Source organism: Terrapene carolina, unplaced genomic scaffold, assembly GCF_002925995.2.
Source record: "Terrapene carolina triunguis isolate 2854851 unplaced genomic scaffold, T_m_triunguis-2.0 Scaffold68, whole genome shotgun sequence".
Taxonomy (NCBI): domain Eukaryota; kingdom Metazoa; phylum Chordata; order Testudines; family Emydidae; genus Terrapene; species Terrapene triunguis.
In genome coordinates, this window is record NW_020664419.1 from 28,190,906 (window position 1) to 28,197,678 (window position 6,773).

Sequence of the window (6,773 nt, forward strand, 5' to 3'; positions counted from 1 at the left end):
AAACATGCCCTTACATCAAGAAGAGTAACGCAGAAAAAGAAATCCTGATTCTTTCTGCCATTCTTTCTAGATGCACTAAAATTAGAAAGAGAGATATCACTTGATACTGATTTTCTGAATTGGTGGGTGTTTTTGTATTGGGGGAAAAGCTTTTCTCTTGATGGGTAGCATGTGTGTCAGTTTTATATACTCTGTGTAGATTCATGCTGTTGGTGCTTGTGAATTCAAGTTGTTATTCCTTTCCAAGGTCTCATAAGATTCACCTGCTCCCAGCAGTTCCCATTGTTCACACTGAGTGTTTCACAGCATGAATTTGTTGTATCTTGATTTCTCTGTCCTGGGACTGGCTTCCCTTCTGTATGTGATTGGTGGCTGCCACTAATGTATAGTTGGGTCAGATATCATGGGTCAAATTACAGAGCCCAGAAGGTGATTGAAGAGATGGCTTTTGCTCTCTGCATATTCCGAATCAGGTGTATTTTGGTCTGAATCAGGTGTAACTTAAAGCAGCTCTAAAGCTTACTCTAATTTATACTGGATGCTAATGGTCCTGAGGATCCAAACCAGTATGCAGATATCTGAGGGGCATACTGAATCTGCAGACTTGCCTATTTTCTCCTGAACACTCTTCTACACTGACACAGGCTAGGATCTACCATGCTAACTCTGTGCCACCAGAGGACCCTCTACAGCAGTGGTTCCCAAACTTTAACAACTTGTGAACCCCTTTCACTAAAATGTCAAGTTTCGCAAACCCCCTCCTAAAAATGAATATTTCCAGGGATTTTCTCCTTTACCTGAGTATAAATTATAAAAGCAGTGATCTTGGAAATATAAAATTTGTTTTTATGACAATCTTATTACACATTATTTGTTATTTATTATTATTTATCATTACAGTATTTTTATTACATTATGAAAATGGCAACACTCTTCCAAGATCTCACTTTCGTAACTTGTATTACTTTTAATAAGCTTGTTATAAGACAAGTCTTCTAATTTTCATCAAGGAGTATCAGATATGAAACAGTATTTAAGAAGCCAACTCAAAGAGTTCCTCCTACACAAGCATTCAGGTCTTGAGCAGTCCAGGCAAACAACGCACGTTATAACAAAGCTTAAACTTGTTCTTCATAATAATTTTAAAAACTATAGTAGCTGCCCATTTTAAAAACAGGAAAAAATATCCACCTCCCTTTCCATTTCTGATAAGGAGTCTTGAAGTTTAAATCTCCTCAGTGTGATAGATATGCTTGCTTTGATCTGCTTAGCTCTTGGAAGTCCAGGAGCTCCAGGCTGCTGGCCCTGTGCTTCCCGTGGGGTCCCTAGGGACACCTCTGTCCCCCATTAGGGGATTTTTTCCGGAGACCCCCCTGTAACATTTTGCAAACCCCCAGGGGTTCACAAACCCCAGTTTGGGAACCACTGCTCTACACTGAGGTGATCCATCTAGGGCTGGATGCATAGTTTTAGGGCAGCTTTATACCACCAGTGCAGTGCAAACCAGCCACACTGCATTTGAAAGAGGACCTGGGCCTCAACACTGGCCAATAAAAAAATAAAAATCAGATCTCCAAATCAGTGTTACAGATAACACCCCTGATTATTAAACATGAAGGGATTAGAACCTACGCTTCATCATTTAGTATGATGTTTCCTTTTTGCATCACCTTCAGGCTGCGCTGAGTCTATTTTACTTTTAGGATTTAATGCACTGATAGCATTCAGACTCTGCAGAACATTTGCTTTTGATAACTTGTCCAAATCCTGGATTTCTTAATTGGACAAAACTCACTGGAATCTCAGTTATTGATGCTAATAAACCGTTTGCTTAAGTAAAGGTTGAATGATTCACTCCATGCTTCCATTAGAACGAATATAATATTTTTTTATCACTTATTTTCTAAAACCTAAATTTTCAACTAAATTTGACTCAATTATCCTGTAAAATATTATTGGAACTCAGTATTTTCAGAAAATGAAGATCTCTAATCCCTAAATCCAGAATGCTAACAAAGATTGGGAGTTTTTCCCATACCCTAAGGGCTCCAAGTTGAAGAGGGGTGACAGTGGGGAGTTTTCTGTTGAGAAAATTAAAATTGCTTAGGGAGTATTTTAAGAGGATTAGCCCTTCTCATTGAGTGCCAAATCCAGGTTCCATTTCAATTGATGACAAAACTCCCATTGTTTTAAATGAGCACACGTTTTGCCCCATGAGTGTGCATCACTTGTAGTGAAGTATCTGATTTTAAAATGTGGACTGTCAGCATTTCAAACAATTCCTTGCAAGAATATAGGGAAACCTAGCATCATTGTTCCATTTCAGAGGAAGTATTTTCAGATATTGATGGAGAACCATGCTAGCCACATATTCATGTCTCATAGCCAACCTCAAAGAAAATGTAAAAGGGATGCTCATTTCTGCATGTAATATTGTAAAGATCATTACAATTTCTATTCAAATAAAATCAGTTTTCAGGGTATAAGATTTTAAAGATGTCTATTCTCTCTGAATTCTTACTTGTAACTGCCATTTATGATAGAGGCTACATTCTTAAACAGTATGGGCCTGAATCTGATCTCACTACACTGCTGTAAGTGAGAGAAGAATTAGGCTTAGATGTCTAAAAACCTACATAGCAATTGGTTTTTTGTAATTTGCCCACCTACTGGTTCTTAGGAATTAGTGATTTACTACTGTTGTGTTGATTTACTCATGAAACCTGCTAGTTTAATGTAAAATAAGCTACACATATCTGATCCATTTCAGGTCTGCACTGTCCTTTTGAATAAAGTAAATAAAACAGATTTTACCCTAGGCACCAGTGGCTGGATTCCCAGATAGTCATCTATTTCATGTTTGTGTAGAATAGACTTTGCTTCTGCTAAAAGGAAATGACCCGAATAGTTATTTTGTTTTTCTTTTTGTACTTTGAAAGCAGAATTCTGAAATGTACATAAAACACATCTGTAACTTTGGCTAGTCACTGACACTAATGTAATGTGGCATACTATCAACCCAACCAATAAGTTGTGATGTCTGAAATTGTTCACGTGCATGAACAACCTTAATAGCTGGTCTTGTGGGAGTGCCTACATTGTTAAATTGGCCCTAATGAAAATTACTTCAGTTGGAAGTTCTTTCCAGGTTTCATGCTTCTGTAAGAATAAGACAACTTAAAAATATATATAATCATGTGGAGGTGGGGTTCACATACATCCGCAAAACCAAAGGAAAACATTTAAGAATGGAGTGCCCAGGATGTGGAGGCTTCAAATCAGTAATGGGTGATTCTGTCTCATGAAATTTCAGGAAAATATAGGCCCAGCAAGAAGATGAGATTGTTTTATTATTATTATTATTATTTATGTACACTATGTATGTATGTAGTAGTATCACTACAAACACTCAGATATAGTTCCTGCTCCAAAGAATTTATAATTAAAGGACAAATACACAAGTAGGTAGGGATTAGTGGAAGAAAAACAACGAGACAATTTATGTTAGTAATAATCTGTGTTAATCTAGCACAGGGATCGACAACCTTTGGCACGCGGCCCGTCAGGGAAATCCGCTGGCGGGCCAGGATGGTTTGTTTACCTGCAGCGTCCGCAGGTTCGGCTGATCGCAGCTCTCACTGGCCATAGTTCGCCGTTCCAGGCCGATGGGGGCTGCGGGAAGTGGGGTGGGATGTGGCCGCCGCTTCCCACAGCCCCCATTGGCCTGGAACGGCGAACCGTGGCCAGTGGGAGCTGCAATCAGCCGAACCTGCGGACGCTGCAGGTAAACAAACTGTCCCGGCCCGCCAGCGGATTTCCCTGACGGGCCACGTGCCAAAGGTTGCCGATCCCTGCTCTAGCACCTACAGGCTTCACCTGTCGGGGACCACAGGTCTCAAACCTGGGCCATAGGGCAATTAGGGGCTTGTAAATGCTAGCCAACCACCCAGTAACCTGCTAACAGTTGCCAGGACTGGAAGCTGAATACCAGAGTTGCCAGAACTCTGGGGGGCCTGATTGGTTTCCTGCTTGTATTTAAACTGAGCACAGGAACAGGAAGTTGTCCATGCAACTGAGTTTCCCCTACTGAGGGCTGCTTCCCTTGTTCTATCTGCGCCTACTGCCGGACAGTGATCTCCCAGACCTTGCCTGCCTCCTGCCACCTGACTCTCTAGCTGCCCTCTGGCGTAGCTCAGACCCTGATCTCCTGGTATTTGACCCAGCCTGTCTCCCATGGGTGAGACCATCCATGTCCCGTTTGTGACACCAGCTGATATCAGGGCCATGTTGTGTTTGTACAGTGCCTAACACATGAGAGACCGTCCCAAAGTGTTTACAATCTAAGTCAGTGGTTCTCAAACTTTTTTTACTGGTGACCCCTTTCACATAGCAAGCCTCTGAGTGCAACCCCCCCTTATAAATTAAAAACACGTTTTAATATATTTAACACCATTATAAATGCTGGAGGCAAAGTGGGGTTTGGGGTGGAGGCTGACTGCTCATGACCCCCCCCCCACCATGTAATAGCCCTGTGACTGCCTGAGGGGTCCCAACCCCTGGTTTGAGAACCCCTGACCTAAGTAGACAAGACAGATACAGGATAGGAGAAGAAACAGTCACAGAGCAGTAAAGACACTTGCCCAAGGTCTTTATTCACTGTAAGTAGCACAGTATTGCTAGGTCTTTAAGAAGAGCTTAACATATGGACAGGATACAGTTCTTGTAGATGAGCACTGTATCCTGTCCATATGTTTGCATCATGTGTACTAGTTAGTGTATGTGGAATAAAGCATGGAAGTGATTTGTCAATTTCTTGCACAATGGATGAAAAATTTGGTGGAACAGAGGAGACCGAGCCAACACAAAGCTTCGCAAAAGAGGAAGATTTGTGTCTTGATTTTGTTTTCTAGCATTTGGGCAATTGATGTGGCCAAGTTCTTGATCCACCATTGAATACCTTATGGATTCTTATGGGGGAGCAGCTGAATCCAGCTGAAGTTCAAGATCAAACACAAACACTTTGTGGGATTCATATCTGTGACCCTAGGACAAATGGACTACAGATTTTCTTTCTTTCTTTCCTTTATAGAATTAAAGTTTTCATGTCTGATCTTGACCTTTAGAGTAGGAAAAAAGCAAGTGAAACCTTAAGAAAGGAAATAACCCTGTGGGATGTTGTTTTTGACACTGTATAAATCAAAGTGGGGCATATAGCTAATGTTTTGGGGGAGGCGGGGGGTTGTAATACAAAAGTATAAAATTTGGAAACTTGTATGTCATATTAGCATCAAGAGTTTAAAATGTATGCTAAAATATTACACTCTCATTTCACAGAGAGGAAGTCTTCATTGTAAAAATGTTATGACATGAAGCCATTACACATGTATATCTGGTTGAACCCTTTTTTTTCTCTCTTTTCTGAATCCAAAACAATTCAAAAGTTTATTAAATCATGTGAGGTAACCTGGATCACTTCTTGGACATTGTGACAAAACTACTACATATATAGAGGAAATGCAGTAGGTATCATAGTACAGGGATTTTAGTAATGTATTAGACAAAGTGTCTGTCAAAACATTACTTGAAAAATTAATTCTAATTGGCTCATCACGTGGAGCACTGTCATTTCAACTGGAAGGCTGAGAAACCATAAACAATAATTAATGGAATACATTGAACTAGGGTGAGATAGACTAGGGAGTGACAGATGTGTGAAAGGCCCAGTTTTACTTTATTAGGGATATTTTCAAAGTCTCAGGAGCCTGTAAGCTCCTAACTCCCATATTCAAGGCCAGAAGGGACTACTGTGATCATCCAGTCTGACCTGTAAGTCACAGAACATAAAACTTCCCAAAATTAATTCCTAGAGCATATCTTTTAGAAAAACATCCAATCTTGATTTAAAATTTGTCAGTGATGACAACTCCACCATGACTCTTGGTAACTTGTTCCAAAGGTTAAATACTCTCACCGTTAAAAATTTACATCTTCTTTCCAATCTGAATTTGTCTAGCTTCACCTTGCAATCATTCGATCATGTTATAGCTGTCTCCACTTGATTGAAGAGCCTATTAATAATTGTTTGTTCCCCCCATAAGTATTTGTAGACTGTAATCAAATTATCCCTCAATGTTCTTTCTTAAATAGATTGGGGTCCTTGAGTCTGTCACTATAAGGCATTTTTTAAAATCCTTTAATCATTCTTGTGGCTCTTTTATGAACCCTCTCCAATTTCTCAACATCCTTCTTGAATTGTGGACACCACAACTGGACACCATATTCCAGCAGCAGTCACACCAGTACCAAAATGCAGAGGTAAAATAGCACTCTCTTACTTTATATTCCCGTTTAAGCATTCAAGGATCACATTAACTCTTTTGGCCACAGCATTGCTCTGGAAGTTCAAATTCAGCTGATTATCCACCACATCCCACAAATCTTATTCAGAGTCACTGCTTCCCAGGTTAGAGTCCCCCTATCCTGTAAGTATGGCCTGCATTCTTTATTCCTAGATATATGCCTTGACATTTAGCTATTTTAAAATGCATATTGTTTGCTTCCACCCAGCTTACCAAGAGATCCAGATCACTGTGTATCAGTGACGTCTCCTCTTCATTATTTACCACTCCCCCACAGCAAGAGTGATGATTTTTTTTCCAGGTCATTAATAAAAATGTTTAGTAGTGTAGGGCCAGGAACCAATCCCTGGGGAACCCCACATATTAAATGGCCTAACTGCTGGCTAACTGAAAGGTCTTAAAATATAATTTTAA